This window comes from Octopus sinensis, linkage group LG10 (assembly GCF_006345805.1).
Source record: "Octopus sinensis linkage group LG10, ASM634580v1, whole genome shotgun sequence".
NCBI lineage: Eukaryota > Metazoa > Mollusca > Cephalopoda > Octopoda > Octopodidae > Octopus > Octopus sinensis.
Genome location: NC_043006.1, coordinates 60,513,623 through 60,539,562, shown reverse-complemented (window position 1 = coordinate 60,539,562; position 25,940 = coordinate 60,513,623).

The following is a 25,940-nucleotide window of genomic DNA, read 5'->3' as shown; positions in this document are numbered from 1 at the left end:
GATAAATCTACTTTAATATGTAATTGTAAATGTGGAATGTAAATCAAGTTACACTTCTGTCTGAAGTAGGACATGTCAGTCATGACTGGAATATCGCTGTTTATAAGCATGCATGCTTAATGCCGGATTAGAACTAAACAGTAACAACATTTGGGGATCACATGCAGAAAAGACTTCTATTAATTGAAAGTTTCTGCCATTTTGTGCGGAAATCCTTTAGTAAGGAGGAAGTAGAAAACATTGAACATCACAGTAAAAAATAAAAAGGAAGAAATAAAAGCTTCTGGATCAAAGACCTACATAACAAACATGTTTACTACTCCATATAAAACAAAAACTTGACTGTGTTTTGTCGATACCGTAAGGGATGATGATGTTGGTGATAATAGAGACGTTCGATGGAATTGAAGCGATGTTATTGTAGATAAAGATGAGGTTAGCTGATGCCAGAGTTACATCAATGGTTCATAATGATAAAAGCTGCTTGGTAGCGTTGTTAGGAGCTGTTCTGAATATGCGTCTAGTACTTGAAGGAAAAAAGTAAATAATCGATATAATGCTTTCAATATATTTGTTAAGGCAGAACTAATCTGAACTTGCTGCTGGCCACAACAGAATCGGGAAAAATAGATTACAACAGTATAAGACTTTAGTTTCTTTTTCTATTCTCTATGATTGGTCGTTTTAAGGAATAGTCGTGGTGATTAAAGCGGTACTAGTGTTGATGATGTTGGTATTATTTGGTTATTCTTTTTAGGAAAATGGTAAAGAATTCCTATGCCGTATTTGGCGCATATGAATTCTTTACCATTTTCTTTTAAATATTGTTTATTCTTTATTTGATTGATATCTTATTCCTTTGTTTTCCGTTTCTTTTGTTCCTATGCATATACTTCGCTTTTCTATTTGTCAAGATTGATCATGAAAATAGCAGGTAATAGCAAAATGTATCTTATAATATACTTGAGTGTTCTATAAACATGACGAGCATGCGATCGATGAATCAAAGTAGAGCAAAAAAAAAAAATTAGAATAAAAACGATACAAAAGAATTGTAACAAACATAGAAATAAAGCTATCGAGCGCGATATAAATAAGGAGAAAGAATGTACATACATTTATATATATATATATATATATATATATATATATATATATATATATATATATACATACATACATATATATACATATATATATATATTATATATATATATATATATATATATATATATATATATATGTACCATATATACATACACGCGCGCACACACACACATACAATGACAACCAGGAGAATAACATGGATGAAGTGAATATTGGTAAATTTGTCAGTAACAGAGAGATGGTACTGAAAAAAAAAACAGAAAAACCTGGTAAAAATAATAAATTGTTATGTGGGTGTTTCGAAAAGTTACAGGCGTACATGCAGTGAAAGAAAAAGGGTAAAATGAACGAAAATCAGTTTACACATATAGTTCTCATCTGAATCTTATCGAAGTGTCAAAGTCGAGTCGTGAGAAGAGGAATCCTGTTTAAATGTACAATATGATAAGTACTGAGTGAGTTATTCCGCTTTCCTCGTAATATGCCTGTGAAAAAAGTGTATGTATGTTTGCATGTATGCAAGTATGTGTGTATATTAATCGGTTGTAAAGTTAAGTATATGACTAAAGTCTAAATGGTTGATAACCGTATGTATTGCACTTTTAAGCATAACTTTTAAATCGTAAATCTACCTTTTATAAACGAAGAAATTACGATTTCTTCAAGAAGATAGCATGCAAAACAATATTATATATTCACGTGATAAATACTTTTCAAATACACCACGTAACATAAAAGAGAGGTTAAATAATTATGTTACATCGTAAAAACATATACGATAATATACTTATTACGTATACAATAAAAATGTAAATACACAAATAAATATGCATGTAGAAATAATTAATATATTCGCGACAAATGTTTCCGTTCCAATAATTAATATATCACAATTGTTTCCGTTCAACAGTAACAGCTGTTACTGAGTTTTCCGTATCGAAATATTACGTAAAGTATTATATAATTATATAAGTATATATATGACCCAGTAGCATCTTTGCACCGGCATGGCATCAGTTGAGTCGCTTTGATGGCACAACAGGGTCACATTCAGTTTCCCGTCATTTTATAACTCATTGTATTATAAAGGACTCGTGGCCAACACACACATATATAAACACACTCTGATTAGCATACAAATATTTCTAATATTTCATTCTTTAGACTCATACTTACATACATACATACATTACTACTCATATACTTACAGATACATACTTATATACACACACACAAACACACACACACACACACACACATTCTATTGTGATAATTCCAAAGATTTAAATGTAAACTTTGATCATGTAGTTATAGTAATGTTATTCACTTGAAAATGCTATTATAATGTTTTCAATATCATTACTGGTATGTGTAGATAAATACATACCAGTAATTATACTGAAAACATTGTAATAGATACTGTTGTATTTCGGAATGGTCATTTTGCCAGTTTTGCCAATAAATCTTGCACAACAAATATATAAACGTAATTGTAATAGATATATACACATAAAAGAATGTGTAAAACTGTACAAGGAATGCGTGGGAGGGGAAAATATTTGTTTAACTTAACGCTGTAATATGAGAGGAATCACCAACTGTACGTATGCATTTATGTATGCCTGCATGTATGCATGTGTTGTAAAGCGGTATTTTGTCACTGTTGTATCTGTCTTTTGGCGACGATTGTCGCTCTGACAGATATTGTTATATTTCGAAGTTGTCGATAGAATAGTTTCTATCTGGCACTGCACGAACCCCAGTCGTACAGTGTTATTGTCCTCAAAAGTTTGGATCGGTATAATGTCCACTCAGTATCGCACTATAATTAAACATCAGCACAGACACCACTATCAATACAGTCTATACGTACTCTCAACATTTTGACCTTCCACTGTCGAACGGCAAATCCGTCTATTCATAATGGTTAGGTACTACCACTTTTTACCGTGTAGGGTGTACAGTTTCAAACAATCAATTTCTTTTATTCACACTAGCTCCTTTTTTATATATACACTCAAAATCTTTTCTTCTTAGGTTCTACATTTGGGAATTCAATGTTCTTCCTTTTCTTTTTACACTGGTGAAAATAAATTTAAGACCGATGATAAAAGTTCTATTTCTTATAAAGTATTTTGTTACTAACACCATACAAATTATTTCTATTTTTTACACCTTATGCAGAATTTATTTCTCTTTCGAGTGATGCAAATAATAACTATTTTTATACAACTTGAAGAATTCTAATGCTAAATTAATATAAACGTTTCAAATTTACCGGCAAAATTAGTTTAAGACCATATCATTATAATTTTAGTTAAAGCTTAAGATTGTAGCAAAAATGGGCAACAAAAACGAAATACATATTAGTACTTTGTGCCGTAGCATTTATTCTTAATAACGGCTGAACAACGCCTCGGCATTGAATTCGCTGAGTGATTACAAAATTTTATGGGAATGTTTTGCCATATTTCATTGATATAATCGAATAATTGTTTTAGATTAAATGTTTTTTAGCATGGACTTTTTTGGAAAAATAATTCCACAAGTTCTCGATCGGATTTGAGGCCGGGCTTTGGGGATGCCATTCGATTACGTCAATCTTATGGTGATCAAAAAATTCCATAACCTTTTTGGCTTTGTGCACAGGAGTATTGTCCTGCTGATAAATAGCCCCCGGAGGTATTTGGTGAGTCAAATATGACACAGCATTATCCTTTAGTAGATTCATATAACTTACACTATTTATCTTTCCATCAACTTTAACTAGAGGGCCAACACCAAAGCTACTAAATGCCGCCCACACCACCACCCGCCCAGCCCCCGCTTGCGCCATCTTGTTCACGCATTTCGGATGGAATTCCTCGGTTGGGCGACGCCTGACGAATGTTTTACCATCTGATCCAAATATACAGAAGCGTGACTCATCACTCCAAAAGACCCTGCACCAATCTTCGGCAGTCCATTGAGCATGTCTTTCTGTGGAATTAAGTTGTTTGAGTCAATTTCTTACGGATATTATTGGTTTTTTCCTAGCGATTGCTCTATGTAGTCCTAATTCTCTCAAACGGTTGCAGATATCTTTGGCTGCTTTGGAAACTTGATAGAAGCCGAAAAAAGGTATATGGTGGAGTCCAAGAAGAAAAACATGTTGACGTATGCTTTTCTTCGCCTTCAATCAAGTTTCCAAAGCTGTCCGAGCTATGGGAAAGGTGCTTTTACTGAAAGAATTGTACAGAATTCTACTTCACAGACCCTCTCCATTATCTCCGTTGAATGAGCTCATCTACTAGGATCTGTGCCAATCCACTAGGGAATCTCCCAGCAGATTGAATGCTGTCATGGATAACATCGACTTCCACTTACACTCGATGGGCACGGTGTATAAGTGCCACACGCTCTGAACGAAAGCGACAAACTCCAGTGCTTGTCTCTCACCATTTTGCTCGCTTGGCACCAATCTATTCGTGATTTTATTACTGCATCGTCACCGGCGATGGAAAGTATTTTCTCTACGTCAATTTGAAGTAAAGGAAAGAATAGCTGGTACTTGACAAGCAAGCAACAACTCAAGACAAGTTAGAACAGCAACTACACAAGAAGATGTCCTGCGATAGGTGGGACTGGGAGAAGCTAATATACTTCTAAATGTTTGAAAACCACCACATGGTCAATGATTTACGTTTAACAAGGCAATCCAATTGCAACAATATGACTAGTGACATCGCATATTTCTTCAACACAAAAGCACTCCAGCTCACTATTTTGAGCACACATGCTATTCCAGAACTCGGTGGGAAGGTTCTACCATATCCATCGTATTCTCCTGTATAGTAACTTCAGATTTGTGCATTTTCGCTCATTTTCCAACCGTCTGAGAAGAGTATCATTCGACAACGACGTGAAGCCGAAAACGTGGGTCAATGAATTCTGCGAGTCAAGACCGGGAGATTTCTTCCATCGAGGCATTGACTAGTTAGTGGAACATCTGGTAAGACGTCGTGATCTGTGAAAGAGCATATAGTGGTTTTAAATTTTGACACGAGGACACGAATGTATCTGTCGACACAATATAATAAAGGAATAGATAGATAGATAGATAGATATGTTTCTTTATTAGCCACACAGGGCTGCACACAGATAGAACAAATTACAAGGTAGAGCTTTTCTTTTGAAGGTATTAAAAAAAAAAAAAAAAAAAAAAAAAAAAAAAATAGGAAGGGGGAGGTTCGATCAAAAGGGATCGTAAAAGGAGAGAAAGAGGACAAAAATAAGGGGGGTTAAAAAAAAAAAAATTAAAAAAAAAGGGGGGGGGGAGAAAAAATAATCAATAGGGATCGTTATCACAGAAATGTCAATATGAAGTGTAAAGGGGAGGACAGGTGAGGTTTACCCGTGGAAAGAAAAGCCTGCGGAAAAGACCACGGTAACCTCGGTCAATGAAGTCACATTTTATATTTCTTTTTTTTTTTTTTTTTTTTTTGCAAATAAGCAACTCTCTGTTTTCGATTTCTGGGTTCATAGGACTATGCTCAAGGTGGCTTCGTCATTCATACGTGCCATTCTTGCTACATTCACCCATCTTTTTTTAAAACATTCGCTAGACAAAACTTGCCTCTCTACTCTCACTTTCCTTTTCAAGTGGTACTTGAAGAAGTTGATGAGAGATTGACCAGAGAGGAAAGTGTTTGTCTCCAATCCTTTCAGACGCGTCCACCAGATACATTCTTTCGCCATAGCCACAAGGATGATGAAAATAGCTCTTCCTTCCCGTTTGAAGGAAGGAGGCGTGACAATATTGACGATAGACTCAGCTGATAAACCGACTCGTCCCACACGTGACAGCAGTTGTTCGACATAAGCCCACAGGTCGGAAATTGTTGGACACTGAACGAGTGCGTGCAGAACGGTTTCGTCGCTCTGACCGCATCTCGGGCAGGTCGGCCCCGTGTCTCTCGAGCCGTGTCTGTAGAGCTTATCCCGAACGGGTAGCGCTTCTCGGTAGCACTGCCAGGCCAGGGATCTCTGGAAGTTGTCCATGGGCCCTGGCCCGAAAGTCGTCCCGAACAGGCGGGTCAGGTACTCCTCGTCGACGTCCAGGTTCGCCCCGAGCTCGTCGTCGTACCTCCCCTCCACTAAACCCCTATAGAATGCTTTGGTTGTGTTGAAGTCACTTAAGGTCGACCCAGGACGGCAGAGTTGCTTGAGAGCAACGCGACACTCGCGGTGCCATTCGCCCTTCTTCGGCCTCTTTTTGATCCACGACTGCAGTTCGGTCATGGAGACGAGCTGCGGGAAAGCGTGCCTCACAAACGGCGACCACACCTGTTCACCGTCGTCTACATAGAGCCAGAGATGTCGCAGTCTCAGCGCGTGTCTGCGCATCATCAACCACGGCATGCCCAGCCCTCCTTTTAACGGGTGTTGACAGCAAATGGATCGCCTGACCATCGGGACGCATCCTTTCCACAAGAAGCGAAAGAGGATGCGTTGTAGTTTGGTGATGGTAGGGTCGGGACAAGGTACGACGGTCAGGCGGTAGTAGATGACGGACGCGATGTACGTGTTCGCCACCTCCGCTCGACCTTTTAGGGACAGTTTCCTCTCGGCCCATTGCCGGGCGAGAGTGACCACCCTACTCGTTATCTCGTTCCAGTTCTTCTCCACTTGGAGGTCCGGACCAAACCAGACCCCGAGCAACTCAACCGGGCCGTCGGTCCAGCGTCCCACGACGGAGGCGCTGGTGGACGGCATGGGCTTGCTTCTCCAGGTGCCTAGTCGCAAGCCCACTGACTTTTCCCGGTTGATTTTCGCTCCTGTCACCGCTTCGTAGTTTTTCAGTGTCTCGCCGACCAGCTCGATGTGCTCGTGGCTAGACACTATGACGGTGACGTCGTCCGCGTATGCAGACACGCTCGTCCCGCATCCCAATTCTCGCGGGATGCCCCTTAGAGTCGCCAGCTTCCGCAGTAGTGGCTCAAGAGTCAATACGTATAGAAGCGCCGAGAGGGGGCATCCCTGACGGACCGAACGTGCAATGTCGAAAGGTCTCGATAGATGTCCATTTACGCGAATTACCGAACGGATGCCTCTGTACAAGGCAGCTATCCAGCCGCGGAAGACGGGACCGAAACCAGCCGCTCTCAGGACTGCCTCCAAGTATCGATGGTCTACCCTATCAAAGGCTTTTGATTGATCCAAGTTGATCAGGGCCCCACCCATGCCAGGTTCGTTAACTACCCTGTCTATGATGTAGCGCATCAGATGGAGGTTGTCATGGATGGTCCGGCCTGGCACGGCGCATGTTTGCGCCTTGTCGACCAGTTTCTCGATGACAAGCGCCAACCTCTTGGCTAGCACCTTGGCCAAAATTTTCAAGTCTGCATTAAGCAGAGTGATGGGCCTAAAGTTATCTATTACATTTCCCTTGTTTAGATCTTTCTTCAGCAGTGTTACGGCTCCTCGGCTCACAAAACCAGGAATGCTCCCGTTTTGCTGCCAGTTGCAGTACACCGCCGCCAAGAGATCTCCAAACAAGTCTGGCATACAATTGTAAAGCTCGTAGGGTAGACCATCCAAACCCGGTGATTTGTCCCTCGAGCATTCTGCCATCGCTTCCCGCACTTCCGCCGCCGTGATGGCACCTTCGCAGCACCCTGCCTTTCTTGTCGAGAGTCGTGGTAGGCTATGTAGGTAGGCACTGACGTCCACCCTACGTTCTTGCCCTCCACTCGTTCCGAACAGTCGGGCAAAATGCTGCTGAAAGGCCTCACACATTTTACTTGGCTCGAGCAATTCGCGCCCCTGTTCATCTACCAGTGACCGAATGGTGGCTTTGTTGCCCTGTTGCGCCTCTGCCACCCGGGCCTCTCTCGCGGCTCCAACACCTTCGTTCCTTAGAGCACGCATCCTAGCTCTGACAGCACATCCTTCGTGTTTGGCGTTGAAGTGTTGGTCGAGGGCCAACCTCGCCGCCAAAACGTCGGATGCGATGCCGCTTCTAATTGCCTCTTCTAGCTTCTTAACTAGCTCACCCTCTACTCTATTTCTATCTATGGCTAGTGCTTTGCTGTACCTAATCGCTTCTGCTTTTACTGCTCTCTTGAGGGCAAACCACCATTTGTTGTTGATGATGGCTCCCGTCAAAGCCCTCTTTACTAGTGTGCTAATCCGGTCTCTGAAAACTTGTCTCGATGGGAAAGACGCGTTTAGTTTCCAGTATCCGGGACCCTGCCTAAGTGTCTTACCTAAGTCTAGCGTACATGTCACAAGTTTGTGATCCGTGTAGCTGACTATGTGGAATTGTGGACATCCTATGCTATCTCTATCTACTGTCCTACACAGTATCCTATCTAGATACGATCTCGACGACCCGATGCGGTTGCTCCATGTCCACGTTGGCGCATTCGGGTGGTCTAGTCGAAACCTGTCAGACAGTTGAAAGCGTCTGAGCAGGTCTCTGAGGCATTTGCATCCCCGTCTATTCCTATCTCTACCCACGTAGTCTACATGCGTGTCCAAGGTAGCATTCCAATCCCCCACTAAGAGTAAAGGACGAGACGTTCCCAAGAAAACTTCTACACGTTGAAAGAAAGATAGATAGATAGATAGATAGATAGATAGGGAGAGAGAGAGAGAGGAATAGATAGTTAGATGATAGATAGATAGATAGATAGATAGATAGATAGATAGATAGATAGATAGATAGATAGATAGATAGATAGATAGATAGATAGATAGATAGATAGATAGATAGATAGATAGATACACATAGCTACACAAAGCATTCATACCCATACATATGTAAACATTCATACATGGAAATATGCAGAAACGTACATGATGATATACAAGGAATATAAGCTACATACTGATACACGTATGTATATTTACATCGACATATAACATACGATATATAAGAAATAGTAAATTTGTTCTTCCTCGATATCGGCCAAATGTAATAATGATGTTTTGTGAAGTGAATGATTAGTTTTTTGGTAATATTTATATCACTCTGCATGTCGAATAGAAAAATGTGTTTATACACTTATGTTAGATATAATAAGCGTGTATTTTCAAAGTAAATGAGACAGAATGAAGTATAGGAGGTTGGGACTGGTGCACATGAAGCATTAAAAATCAAACGAAAATCTCATATAAGGAGTATTATATTACATGGAAAAATGCGAGCATGAAAAGTCATATACTTAAGATTATATACCTGGAAAAGTGCAGGACAAGTTATTACACCTGTAAAAGTATAGGACAAGCTACTAGTTCCAGTAAAGTAAAGAATAAGAAACTTTTTACTTAAAATATTGCGGCAAAGAATGCCAGTTCTTCTAATTTATCAATCTTTACAGTTCTCATCTTTTAAATCTATTGTACCAAACTGTTCAACTAATTTGTAGGTTTGTCTAATTAGTCACTTTTTCTGCATATGAGATAGTAAATTAGCCAAATTTTACTTAAATATGTATAGTGTTATTTGTAAACTATAATAAAATAAGTTTTAATATTCAAATTTTAGTTTAAGCTGCAATATTTTAAGTAAAAAGTTTCTTATTCTTTACTTTACTAGAAGTAATGCCTTGTCCTATATGTTTACAGGTTTAATAACTTGTCCTGTACTTATCCAGGTTTATAATCTTAAGGATATATCTTTTCATGCTCGCCTTTTTCCATGTAATCCATGATTTTTCCAGGCATTGCTGTTATAAGATAATTAATAATGTGTCAATTAATAATTTATGACTTTAGCTTATAAAAAACTGAAAGATATTTCAATTTCCATCTAAGTGATGATAATATTTCAACTTTTTCGTGTTTAATCCAAATATATGTTGTGATTGAATCATTTGACGTTACCCATCCACACCAAATTAATGGCAAGATTTTTTACCATGTTGTTGGTTGCAGTATGGCTCACCAAAAGTTACAAACAACACGACCCCAAAACCATCAGTTACCAGGCTCACCTTAAGTAACCTAATTTTTCAATATTAGAAGGTCACAGCAATTCATTCAACGACAGAAAATTCTAATGATTCTGGGATTGGGGGAACCCACCTCATTTTTCTCAAACCAAAACAAGGGATCTTCAGCATATTAGGAGGCGAGGGTACATGATTCCACGCTAAAAATCAATCTTTTTCTTAGTGAAAATCTTGCGAGTGTTAATATAGAAATTTACCATAATGTTTTTGTTATTTAGCTTCAAATAAACCCAGATATTGCAAACGTATCATCAAAGACATTCCAGCCTTTTTAGGGATACTCTAGGACATTGCATACAATGGGCGTGATTTAGGTAGGGGAATACTTTGGCTGCTATTTTTAGCGTGTCGAGCGACCAGGTAGAGGCGCTTTCGATTGTGTGATGAGATTTTTTACACATATATGTAATATGTATATATATCATCGGCAGAAGTTAGAGAGTAAATCAAAAGCTGAGTGTATTGGCACTTATCAAGCACGAATTTTTCCATTGTCACTCTGCATCTTCTGACGAGATAACTTCTAAAATACAAAATTTTATCAAAAACTTTAAGAATAAAACCTGTTCTATGTGACATATTCTACTAGTACCGGAAGTTTGAAAGTGTTTTATTAAAAAATAATTAATTAAATAATCTGTACGTCAGAGTCGAACTCGGCGTAATTTGAACACAAAAACATAAAGACAGACGAAATACCATTAAGCATTTTGTCCGGCGCGTGAATGTTTCTGCCTTAGAAATTAAGCCTTTATTTTAGAAATATATTCTTTATTCTTATTGCTAAGAGTTACTCCCTTACTTACTGACATGAAATTTCGTAACATTTTACCTCATAACTCTTTTCCTACTAATCTTTGTTCAATGCGACTAGCGATTCTGCATTACTCATGCATGTTCCTATCATTTAAGCCTAAGAAAGGTCTACTTTTAACTTGAAATTAAATAATTTATGTTAATTGAAGATGAACATCTGCCTTACTGCCCCACCTCGAGGTCGCAGATATTTTGAGTAACTTTTTTTCTACTGAACCAAATCGCAAACTATTTATGCCGAAGTGTTGCTGTGGAGGTATCCTTTTTAAATTTATTAACAGTTTGTAATTTAGTTGAGAACTGAATTCGTGATGACGCTTGGAATCTGTTGCGATTGACGAAATGATGGACTTGAGAATATATTCAACCACTACCGTGGTTGAATGATATAAACGTTTGCAGTGTGAAGTTCATATTCAATACATGTGTGAATAGTGTATACAGAGGCAAATGGAAAAGGTTACAGCATGAGATCAACGACAAAAATAAACTATGCAAAGAAAAGGAGAAAACAGTGTGAGTGTGTGGCACTAAAAATGCTGTTAAAGTCAAACCTGGGACAAACTTGAGTGTTATTTAAAAAGCAAAAATACAAATAGAGCATCTATCGTATTATCTGGTAGATATCTTGAAGAACGGTAGAAATATTTTTCTTTTGGTCTGGGCATGAAGAAATAAATTATATTTTAGATTTCAATTTCGGAAAACGTGCATTATGATATTGGAATTTTCGAACGCGGAATGAAATCATGTATAAACATTGATATAAGAGATAGATTCATATTAAAAATTTTGATATTGCATCAGAGATACGTTTATCTTCAAAATTCCAAATACATTTCGAGAGTGCAAATATACTTATATTTAAATCTGCGCCGTCTACATTTCAAGAGCGCAAGGATATTTAAATTTAAAAGTATACTCTGTGCATTTTATCTTCTTTCTCCTTTGTAGAAACTATATATATATATAATCAAGTTTCCGATGGCATTTAGAAAGTGTGTACTGCTATTAAAAGAATTGCGCTGAGATGAATAATTAAGTATGTAGAAGGGAACTAATTAACTCTCGTTAGTCTTAATTAATGAAGAGGTGAAATGTATATACAACTGTAAATTCAAAGTTAATTTTTTGGATATTTGGTTGATCATTTGACTACTAATGAAGTGCTTTCTAACTAAAATGAGACAGAATCGGATAAACTAAAACATAATACTCACACTAAAAGTTGCGATATATCATAGAATATACTTTTCCTATCGTTGCTTGCATAAAAAGGTTAGTTGTTTAAATTCTTGTTTTTCTGCGCTCGCGTGGCACAAACTTTTACTTGTCCAGTCTCAGATGTCGACAAATGCCATTTAACTTTCTATATATATATATTATTTTACTTCTTCTTTTACTCATTTGATTGCAGCCATGCTAGAACACCACCTTAATGAGTAGGCTGTACACTTTTTGTGGTCAGTCCTCTAAATTTTGTATGTAAAACTATTTTTAATCTTCGGATTTTTTAGAAATATGCTAAGACACTGGTTTTAATTGATTAATATCAATTTCTACCCTCATTCAATTTTAAATAAAAAATGTTCTCTAGCCGGTAAATTGACTGCTGTAGTTTATTAACTGCAGAGTAGTTTTCCGATCTCAGCGCTCCAAAGTGAAGACATCTGAAAGATAGACATAAATATAAATTGTAGAACTTTATACATACTGGATTTCGGTTGAGCGTTCTGTATCTAGTTCTGGAAATTGTGTTTTGTAAACGACAGACTATGCTGATGATCTTGCAGATGTTCGCGTGTCCATATACGTAAATATTAACCAGTGAAACCAAGGGTACATAGGTAATCGTTTTTTATTTCGTATATTTTCATTTGTCTTGCTTATTTTTACATTTTGGTTTTTTTGATGAGATTTTTCTTGAGATCACATTCTTTGTTGTAATGGCGATTTGACGTCTATGTTTAGCATATAGGTTGTCCATTTTTAGTGGTCAGTCCTCTAAATTTTGTATGTAAAGCAATTTTTAATCTTCGGATTTTTTAAAATATACTAAGCCACTGGTTTTAATTGATTAGTATCAATTTCTACCCTTATTTAATTATATATATATATATATATATATATATATATATATATATATATATATATATATATATATATATATATATATATATATATATACATATATATATATATAATGAATTTACTAATATGTACAAGCTAAATCATCAACGTGTCAAGTCTACGTATGTAATATAGTGGGTTAAATTCTCCACAGGACCGAGTCACAATATTGCCATAGAAAATATTAAATTATTTGTGCATCATATCCTGTAGTTTGGTGCTTCCTTCATGTCTTATAAATATAATTTCTCAATATTATTCCGTTACTTCTGTTTTATTATACATTCTTAGTTATTGTTATTATTGTATAAACTCATAGTCTATACCTTTGTTATCCAGTTTAATCTTTTAATCTGTAAAAGCTCTTTGTCTTATACCATCTCTTCTCACTCTTTGTTTCTGACGTTTATTTTGTAAGACTAAAATATTTCATTGTTTTATAATCGCAATTCTGTGATCTCTTTTCTCTTGATTCATTAACAAATCATACTATTATTCTTCGTTCATCTTTTCTTATATTTCCATTTTATTCTTTGGTTTTATTGTCCACTTTTTTGCTACTCTGTGTAATACTTCTGCTCTGACTCTTTCTTTTCATTAACAGCTGTCTCTAATCTTTTCGGGTGTCTTTATCTTCTTTGTGATTCCATAGGTTTCTCTTGAGAATGCCTGAGATTTTGAACATCATAAGTTAGTTTTGCTGTTGTTGCGACTACAAACCGATTTGATTAGCAACGCTTCATATCTTTTGTTCACGCAGCGTATCGCTTGTTCATTTCTATAGCTAAAAAAATATAACATTTAATTTCCATTTTAGAACTGCGTTTCACTTTACGTATGCCATATCTTATCTTTACCATACTTGCGAAACATTAATCCGCGCCTTTGCTTTATCAGGCACCATATTAGTTTAGAATCTCATATATCATTTCCCTTTACATATGTAATCGTAACTATAGTATAGTATATCATAATTCTTGAGAACTAAAGAGGGATAGTTTGATAGAGTATGAATCGATATATGTGTTCGAATATCATCGATATAAGTATATTTACATGTATGCATCTGTATATGTAAGTGGGTATGTGATCGAATAATGATACAGACTGATTTGGTCCCTTAAACAAAATGAACTACTATTTATAAAATTGCTATTTGATATAATTACTTTGAATTCAAACATGTGTGTGTGAGACAGAGTGTGTATGTGAATGTATGTATATGAATCTGTCTGAGAATAATCATATAACGTTTATGTGTATGCGTGTTGGTGCCATTATATATTGACTTAGAGTAATATATCTGTCCTAAACCAGTCGCGCATGAAATTCCAATATTTTACGCCGTCTGCTATGTACCTCTACTAAAATAAATACATTGTCTTTAACAAACCAGGCTTCTCATATCGCTCTTTAAACCTTGTATATTTTGTGATTGCTCTCTGTTTTTCATTGTATTTATTTGTTTGGTTATTTATTCATTTATTTATCTTATTCTCTACTTTTTTATCGTATGATCTATTCATTAGTCTACTACGATATGATCAGCCGAAACTTTCGAAAGCAAATCTGTATGATAAATATTTTTTTTTATCTAATATGTATTGATGTTATTGTATTTACTTTATTTTATTGCATTCCTTTTCTAAATTCCTATTTTACTGTTCTCACTTTCTTAGTGACTTTCTTTCGTATGACATTAAAGCATGAATTTGGTGGGGAACAAAATTGGGATCTTATCGGTTTAGCTACCAGCATCAGTTCTGTTCGAATCGATTTCCTATTCAGTGTAATGATACACTTTTATAGGCTAGTTAATGACGAGAAAGTAATTTTTGCTATAAATCAATAAATACAGAGTTATTAGCAGTTAAAGTTTGAAAAGTTTGGTAATTTTAGCCAATCGTAAACCACAGACACATTCATGCCTGTTTCGATAATAAGAAGCGGAACATGAGAATTCTTTGTCTCTCAACGTGCCTGTTGTCATAGTAACAAGCGAATCCGAGCAATGTTTGAAAAGTTTTTTATCTGCGAGGAAGCACGTGTTCACAAATTTGACACTGTATTTTGTATTCTATGTAATTCTGGCAGCAAGCTCCAGTAATTTCACTTCTATTATGGAAACATTGAAAACAGAGGAGGATATTTTTAAAACTAAAACCGAAAATTAAATGTTTGTTTTTTAATGCTTAAATGTTTGTTTTTAAGCATATTGCATATTTTGTTCACTCTTATTTTCATATATAACATATAAATGTATGCATATTTTGGAACATTGTCATTTTATAAGATTTTGCTGGCAAATCTTTAAATTTACATAAACCATAAACATTTATTTACATGAAAGAAAATTACCAGAGAACTTTCGTCTACTTCTTCAAAATTTTTCTTTTAAAAATTGTAATGTGTTTATCGCATGTAACGTGTTGTTTATCGCATTTGCATTAAATGCATATTGAATTCTTAAATGTTTGCTTACTCATTTCTTTTTGTCATTGAACATTGAGGTGGTTGATTTGTGTGCTAAAAATAACAGCTAAATATGATTTTTTAGATAAATCTTTTAAATTAACATGAACATTTATTTACATGAAAAAGGTTACCGGAGACATAACACATGTTGTTTACAAATATTAACAAAATGTGCTATTTTCAGGATGTTGACGATAGAATGTGCAGTCACGCATAAAATGACAGCTTCCAAGTGTTGTTTCCTGACTGAGTGAACATGATCAAAATTTAAACCTCTATAAGTTTTTAAAACATATTTCTGGAAAAAAATGAAATAACTCCAACAATGCAGTTTGAGAAAGTGTATTATTGTGCCCAATTTTAAAATTTTCGGTAAACTTTAAATTTTGAAACGCCGGCAGCCAAACCGATAAGATCTCAAAATTGTCTGCCGGCGTACATACCTCCATATTATAACTATTCGGCCACTGCACTAGCAACACTTGTCTAGTCTACCACTTGACAGATTACATTTGACTGTCTTGGACTCTCACTACATACGTTCACTCAACCCTGTCAGAGTAAAAATATATATTGTCATATTTCATTAATATATGTAACAAACAGTAGGGGGTCCAAGAACGGGTCCTTGTGGTACACAAGATGTATCTCACAGGGTGAAGAATGATGTCCTAGAATCGTTACTACTACCTTTTTCGACCAAGAATGAAGGACGTCAACCATTTAAAAGGATCATCTTTCACACACATGACAAAGAGTTTTGCCATCAGTTGTTTGTGTAGCACAGAATTGAAGGCTTTAGGAAAGTGAAGGTAGAAAACATCCACCCATGAGCCGCCATTAGTAATTCAGGTAATATCCTCAAGAAACTCAATGTTTTGGCTACAGCAGCTGGAGTTAAGGGTAACTCCAAATTGTGAGGTTCGAATAAGACTCTGAGAGCTCCAGAAGTTCTCGATGTTATTGACGCACGGACTTAGTAGGGAGTTTTAAGCATGATTACGCCTTCACCCTCTGCTACTCAAAATATATCCGAAACAGAGACTGAATTTTTGAGTTATATTGTCTGTATAAAAGCAAGAAAATTTCTGCATGTATGTATGTATGTACGTACGTATGTATGTATAAAACAAATATTTGTATGATGTCATTTACACACACAGACACACACATACACAGACACAGACACACACACACACACACACACACACGTGTATATATATATATATATATATATATATATATATATATATATATATATATATATATATATATATATATATATATATATAAAGGAAATAAGAAACAAAGATGTCCAGGTAACAGTGCATTACGGCCGTTTCAAGCGGCTCCATTTAATTGATCAATGAAAACATCAAATCAATTTGAAATAAACCGCTTTCCTCGAAAATAGACGACCATATAGATGTCCAGCATATAGGATTCACCTTTCTAATTTTTTAGCAAAATGTTCATCAGTACTAGAGACTAAAATAATTATATTGTTTTGAATGTGATAAGGATAAAGACGAATGTAGCTATAACACCATTCCTCTTTCTTGACCCCCATAATTTCCTTCTGCCACTTTAAATTATAGTAGGCTTTAATATTTTTTCTCTAAATTTATTCTGCCACAAAAACAGAAAAGAGAAGCGATGTAGTTATTTTACTCACTAGTACTGATGAAAAATTTACCAAAATATTATAATGGTATAGCCTGTATGTTGGAAAACTATATGGTTGTCAGCTTCCGAGGAGAGCGGTTGATTTCAAACTGATGTAATGTTTTCATTGATCGATTAAATAGAGTCGCTTGAAACGACCGTAAAGCACTGAAACCTGGGCATACTTATTACTTATTTGCTTTTTATTCACCTTACTCCAAGCTGTGCAGACGATACCGGACTGATTTCGTGCCTCAACTTGAGTGCCTAATTCAACTGAATCTTAATTATTTCTTTCATACATACATATATATATATACGAAGCATGGCTTTAAGGGTATTGCGAAAGGAAAGGCCTAACTAGAGTTCTAACCTCCCGAGTTCTTTTACAGGGCTTGGGAAAACTGAAGATCTGCTGCAATAAGTGTGTGAATCTGCGAGAAGAATATGTTGAATAAAATCATTATTAACTGATCTTCCTGTATTTACTTTTACCCAAAATTAGGAACTTTTCACCATCATCTCGTATATGAGGTATATTCAAGGAGGTTTGAGACTCACTGAGAGGCAGTTATCACTGTGCTAAATTATTATAATTTTGGTATATCATTACTATAAATCTAATAACCTGACCTGCCAACATAAATACTCCAAGTTGAAGGAGACGGCTTCTAACAGTACTTCGATCATATCCTACTAAACACACCTTCTCACAGCTGACCACTTTGTAGAATACAGTCGAATATGAAGACAATTTAAATGTTCGTTACACAATAAAGTTTTGAGTTAGGTTGGACAAAAATGCTATAGGAACTTATGAAATACTCCATAGTCCTAACGGATTATCTTGTATGAGCGGAGAATCAGTTTTTCTATGGCACAGGGAGTTCAAATATGGTGGAGAGGGTGTGAAAGACAATTAGGATTGTGTGTGCATATGTGTGTCTCTGTGTGTGGTGTGTATGTGTGTGTACACATAAGCATATGTGTGTGTGTGTTCTGTTATACTCTTACTTTATGACGCTTCGTCTTTTCTCGACATTGATGCAGACATTAATACAGTTGAGTTTCACCTAGTTTTCATACATACTTGAGTAAGATATCATTCAGTGGTATCGAACCTGGGACTGTGTAATTGGGAAGTGAGCATGGGAATCAGTGCCAGAAAGGATGTACAGCAGCTCAACGCGAGAGGAATGCTATGATTACCACTCTGTCTAAGAAGAAGGCTATTGAACCAATTTCAGAGACATCGCTATCCTTAATTTTCTCAGCAAAACTTAAGTTTTGATCACCTTGAATTGCCTGCAGAAACTGACCGGACCTCTAAATCAAAAGTCACAATGCAATTTCCGGACTGAAAGATCAGTAGTTGATATGGCCTTCTACTTTCATCAACAAGAATTACTGAGTGGAGCAAACGCTCTTGTATGTCGGCTTCATCGACTTCATCAATATGATTAACCTGTTCCACGGTGAAGGCACTTCTTATGTAACTCATGCATATCAACATCAAGCGGGCAGTGCTAATAAACTAAGGAACAGTAATCAACAGTAGCTTCAATGGCTCCTTCAATATTCTCAACAGCATAAAATAAAGCTGTGAACACTCTCTTACACTGTTTAAAATCTTATTTACTATGCTGCTGAACCATAGTTTTAGTGATACAACAGTGGAATTTATCTGCATACAGGATCATGTGGAAGGAACTTTAATCTATCTCACCTCAGAACTAAGAAAAGCTACGCGTATCATTCATCATCAGTTAAATGTTCACTAATGACGCAATAGTTACAATCCACAAACAGCTGGAACTGTAGCCACTGATGATTTTGTTTTCTCTCATTCTGACAAGGATTTCAACTTGATGGCAGGCAATGCTTCTGTACTCTGCTGAACCGTTTTATCATCATTACAAAAGTATATATTATTAATGTTCAAATAACAGCTGGCATATATCAGTAGAGCTTGCTCTAATTTTTAATTTGCCGCTATATATGAAGTATAAGTTCAGATAGCAGGAATACATTCAAGAGAAATTCGTCGAATATTCATTGAAGAGGAATGAAGTTATTGCAGGTGGCACACCTTAAGTCAACAACAAAAAGACAGATTGTTCACCCATTTCTTGAAGTGTTAGTCTATCATATCACTCGTATTTTCTCGTCTCCTCCACCTGTACAATAAACTACGTGCCCCTTTTTGCATGCTAAGGACGTCGACCAACAGATGTTCAAAGTAAACAACAATCCTATCAAAGCATTAACTCTAGTTGAATATTCACTCGCTATAGGCATCGTAATTCTCTGCTAAATGACTTTAAAATGAGAAAATTCTTTTCATCATATCACTGCAATAGAAATTTTCCTGCAGTAGTAGTAAATTTATTTGCTTACTTGGTGTTACACAGTATTTTTTCTGGAAGTACATTTAGATATGCTTAATCGGTCAAACTGGACTAAGTCAATGAACCTTGATATATCGAAACTTATGTAAATAGTTGCCACCTACCTGCTAAAAACTACCAGAATGTTCATCCCCACAGCATGTAATATAAATTGAATGCCACGCAAACAACTGGAATTGATAAGAATGTTTTCAGATGGCATAAGAATGAAATTTGGCCAAACGAAATGTTCATATTTGTTTGTTGAACGGGGAATATCAGTCTCCAAGACCCAACACGTGTATCAGTGGTTTCGCTATCTTTCCTGTTCCTCGCAAAGAATGCTACAAATACCTAGGAATTCTTGTCTTACAACAAAACAATGCCTTTGTAGTACTAGTGCTGATTCCAATATCTGAGATACTTCCCTGGTGTACAAAAACATTAAAACTCCCAAGATCCAGGGGAAAATCTCCACAGCAATAGTGATATAGACAGATTCTACAAAACAAGAAAAGAAATGGAGATGGAGGCTTGAGATCAACGCAGACAGCCTTCGAATATCATATAGTCCCTCCCAGGCAGCACTTGCTAAATAATATCAAAAATGCATGCATTAACTTAGTGCTGAAAAGTGAAGAGGATAATATCCTACGCATCTGCAGCGAGCTCTCCAGGAGGAACTCTCTTCCTGATTATCTCCCATACAACATGCTACCACAGACAGGTGCCCAACAATGTCATTGAAGTACTAACTCCGTATGTGACACGACGTTGTCGCAAAAACTAATATACAATGTTATTCGGAAATAAGAGTATCCTGAAATAAATATAAAGAATATTTCTGTTATTGAACATATACACCAACATCAACACAAGGAATACAAATGGAATATTTGCATCAAAATACTTGTTAAGTGTAAACAACACAGGCCGCATTTGGGGGGGGGGGAGACAAGAAAATTTATGTTCCGTCATAGAGGGCAGCTGTTCTGCTGATGTGAATATCTCTTTGAAAATCAAAGCGAAAGAGGATAGTTATGGTCAACTTATTCAAAACTTCCAACTTCTCTATCCAGACTATAAATTCATATTTACACCAATAATAATTGGTGCACTTCTTTTTGTGAGTAAATACCTATTTCTTTATTACCCACAGGGGGCTAAACACAGAGGGGACAAACAAGGACAGACATAGGTATTAAGTCGATTACATCGATCCCAGTGCGTAACTGGTACTTAATTTATCGACCCCGAAAGGATGAAAGGCAAAGTCGACCTCGGCGGAATTTGAACTCACAACGTAACGGCAGACGAAATATCGCTAAGCATTTCGCCCGACGTGCTAACGTTTCTGCCAGCTCGCCGCCTTAAGTAAGTTGTGAGTAAATACCTAAATGACAATCTGGATAAGTTAAGGTTTTCAGGAAAAGAAATCAACCAACCAACTCGCACATAACTTGTACAATCTGTAAGCGAGGCAGTAAAATTTGCAAGATGTTCTCATGTTTAAAATGTGACATTGTTTTTGTTATTTACATTCCAACGATAGAGATTTGTATCTTTGTTGGCAACCAGCTTCTTTTGCAGAGGAAGAATTTAAATCATTACAAAGAGAAAACAACATACATATACGTGTGTATTATGTGTTTGCTAGACTGCATATTTAGCTAGAATAACACATTTAATTATATTTGTACTTGTGTCACCATTTAATACGCAACAATAAGCGATTAGAATTAATTTGAACAGAATTCCATTTTTTTCTTTAATTCATTATAGTTTCGTTATTTGTTAAAATGTTGTCGGGAATATAAATGCAATGAAATATAGATAAAAGAATAGTATTACGCATTCTGCAACTGATCTTTTAGTACTAACACAGGAAAAAAAAGAGAAAGAACCACTATCGATTGATTCATTAATCAAATTTCGTTTCATTTTCCTTTGCATGCGTAATTTGAGAAGATATTTTCACAAACATTTCTTTTAAAGTTCAGATTAGTATGAACTTAACAACATCAGTAATTTCCTATATTATTCTTTCTTTATTTTTCAATGATATTATTTCGAATTCCGATATAATTTATTGTTTACTTTCGTTCTAGGTAATTGTTTTTATGTTTTCATTCCTTTGATTATTTTGTTTCTAATGTCTGTTGTTTCTCATTATTCCATTTTGTAGCGTGCTCATAATTTCATCCCATTAAGATATCAGATAATTGCATTTTCCGCTTCTTTTTGTTTTTCTACACTTTCACTAATTCACAGCTCGTCCAGCTGTGCAAGGTCAAACTATCAACTTAAAGGTTGATGTTTCATAACCTGCCATAACTGCTCTCTTCCTTGAACCAAGTTAATTCTCCTGTTTCACTGCATATGAATGCAAACGGATATAGTAATAATAAGGTTCAACTGTCACTTGGAATATAGCTGCAGAACCTCATCAAATTAACGACTAGTATAACAAGAATTATAACTTAGGATTGTAGTACTATATTTAAGTAAATTTCCTAGAATATTGATTGAAGAGAAATTAACTAAGATTGGCTGACAAACCTTAAGTGAACAGCAAGAAGATAAAGTGTTCACCAAGTACTTGCAAAAGACCAGTCGGTTATATCGCTCGCATTTACTTGCATGTTATATTTCGTTTCACTTAAACATTTCTGTTAAAGGAGAGGGTTTCTTAAATGAACTACAATCACATTATTTGAAATTTATTTTAATGATGCTAATGGAGAATTTCAGCTTTATGTGCTTTGTGAAATGGTTAAGATATAGAACATGTTCAGGCACTATATTTGAAACAGGGAGTAGTATGCCATAACACTAATTAATGGAAATTCAGCTAATCCCGTGTATGTATAATTAAACCGATATTTTGGAGACAATTCTTCTGAGGCTACGGTGAAGGAACGAACAATGCACTTGTATAAGTGTAAGATTATTTCCCTTTCACATCCCCATTTTTCATCAATACATCTATGAACCTATGTGTGTGTGTGTTTGTGTTTTCATTGTGTGCGGGTATGTATGATCGTGTAAGTATGCCCGTGTACGTAGAATGTGTGAACACACAGATTTTGTCTGTATACTTGTCTATTCAATTTACATACGCGAGCGTGTATGTGTAATTCACATGTTAATGCTTAGGAATTTTTACCAGAAATTCACAAGAGCTTTTATTATTATTGCTATTATTGTTGTTGTTGTTGCTATTGTTGTCATCGTCGTTGTTGTTATTTGATGAAGACTCTCAGCTTATTTTGCTGGGTATGATGGAATGTGTCAGCTGTCAACAGCCAGCAGACTAAGATGGCAATTGTTTACTGAACATGCTTTCAGAACCCTGCAGAGAACACTCACAATAATGATTTTTGTAAGTGTTCCAATCTTTTTGATGGTACCAATGTCTTTAAGTCATGTTGGTAGCTACGTGTTGATAGTTTCAACACGCCTATTACTATTGGTATCACGTCCACTCTCTTCCTTGCCCAAAACCTGCTTCAACTTGTCATAGTTGTTCAATTTTCCTTCTTCTTCCTCTTTGATCCTTTGTCACCGGGACATGCTATGTCGGTTATCATGCTAGTTATTTTCTTTTTTGTTCGCGATAATGTCAGGCTTCCGATGTCTGATCTGATGGTCATCCTGAATCATTGCATCTCACAGGATTTTACAATCTTCATTCTCAGTAACTCCTTCTGGAATTATTATTATCATCATCATCATCATCATTATTATTATTATTATTATTATTATTATTATTATTATTATTATAAAGACGGGGAACTAGCAGATTTGTTAGCGCTTCGGAAAGAATGTTGAGCGGTACTTTCTCTGTCTCTTTACGTTCTTAGTTCCAATCTCCTTGAGGTCGCCCAAGCCCTCACCCACTTGAGGTTCGATAAAATAAGTATCATCCAAGTTTTGGGGTCAATGTAATCGAAGTTATTATTACTTTCATGTATTATTTTCTTAATTATTACTTTTGCGTTATTGTCATCGATATATTTTTTATCAATTTTCAGCACCTGACTACCACTTGTTACAGCAATATTTGCAGGGCAGAGTTGTGGCTTTCTCAAGAATACAAAGAGACACCCGGTTCAGGAATCAAACATGCAGACACGCTAATATACGTGAACCTAGGCATACGCGGGTTCACTACATATATACATATATATATATATATATATATATATATATAATTTCAACAATTGAGGGCAAAATTAATTAATTATTAATCAATTTCACCAAGTGTTCAGTATGCAAAGGGACCATTCAAGGCGAATTCAAATTATTACATTATATAAAAGGGCTTAGTAAAATAAATTACTTTGCCGCATACTGAACTCATTAGAAATAGCAGCTAAAAAACTTTTTTAAGGCTATTTCTAATACTTAAAGAAAATCTCTCTCATATATAGTGTTTGCATAATTTAACTCACAAAAGTTCTTAATTTAACTCACATATGTTCTTATTTTCAGTGTTTCCAAATCCAAACCAAGGAATTTCCGAGCCGATGATAGAAATGTTGTTTTGACTAATCTTGAAACGTACGTTCTCGAATAACCTTAGCATTTGATTTTTCGATGTCATTACCCCCAAACTTTTGTGAGTTAAATTATGCAAACACTATATATGAGAGAGATTTTCTTTAAGTATTAGAAATAGCCTTAAAAAAGTTTTTTAGCTGCTATTTCTAATGAGTTCAGTATGCGGCAAAGTAATTTATTTTACTAAGCCCTTTTATATATATATATATATATATATATGTGTGTGTGTGTGTGTGTGTGTGTGTGTCTGTGTGTGTGTGTGTGTATCTTCCAAATATATTCTTTCTACTAAATTTCACTCACATGAAAACGATCAACTTGTGGCCAGAGCAGGTTCGAATTCGCGCCTAGTTAATCCGAACCGAGGCCAAGCAAACTTCTTGGTCAAATTGTTATGCCTGCATAAAAACCGTATGGTTTAATGTATGATTATGAAAGCAAATATCATTATCTCTTCTTTAAGAAATCCGTATTATCATATGATATGATAATTCTAATTCACCAATGAAAAAATGATTTATTTATTACTGATATGGCGAAGCAGAAACAATAAGCTCGAAAATGTACACTACAATTCGTTGTGCTATCATAAATCGTTTTGTTCACATAATACGTCATATAAAGCATCAAATAATTCTTGAATATGCTAAGGAATAGAAGGAAATATTTCCGATATGTAATGTTATTTCTAGAAACGTACCGGAAACGGATATTCAAATTGCCTGAATTCATGTTTGCATGTTGTGGTGCTCAAACATTGATCAATGTACGTATTTGTTCGAAACTTCATTTGAAAGAATCATTTGTTTTGATATTTCTTGATCCTGAGGCGAATTATCGTATAGTTAATGCACAACACGATCGTTTTATAGGTGATGCGTGCGTATCAAATGAAGTTCGCTATTGTTGGTGCAAGCACTAGCAACATGGCTGAAGAGATGTGAACTCTGTGTAACTTCAATTACGCTGCTGAGGATTTTGAAAGAATATGAATGCAATAAGAATGAATGAAACAACGCGTGAGTGAAATATTCATATCATAACCTTAGCATATCTTGTCAATAAGGACAAAACGATGTATAAGAGAGATTCCATGGGATCACTCACTTAGCCATCAAATCACACTCAATCGTTAAGAATAAACTCATCTCAAATAATGCAGGTATATGAAAAAAACTGAATGAATGTTGAATGACTGGCTGGCTTGATTGTATGTCTGTGCTATCAGAGTAATCATATTTTAAAAAAATAACACTAACACCAACATTTAGTCATAGTGAAAACTGTAAGGTGATCAACTGATAAAACTGAAGCCTACAAAAGTATCTAGTATGAAACACGGCCAAGCTAATGCGTTTAACTACAAAACATGTATAAAGTCATAGAGCATGTCAACGGGAGAAGTAATAGATTTTGTGCGGAGAAGGGATAGATAATAACAGAAACCGTGAGTATTTAACAAAAAATATGCATTAAATGGGAGTGGGGAACTGAATGTTGTGTGAAAACTATAGTATCGTTTACACTGTATGGCCAGCAACTAAGAAAATAAATAACGGTGGAGGATAAAGAGAAATCTTGTCACTCTCCGAAATCCAGAATTCAAAACTGAGAATGAAGGACTTTTGATTGCGACACAAAAATCAAAGGCTACTCACCAGCGATTGACAAAACCACGATGTGATCAGCTCGCATTATACATGCTTCAGAATATGTTGAAGCTGAAGAGAGATAAGTTTTCATAACTCTTTTGATTTTTTCTTCCAAAACATAGCCGATTGCAGGTTTAGTTGATGTTTGC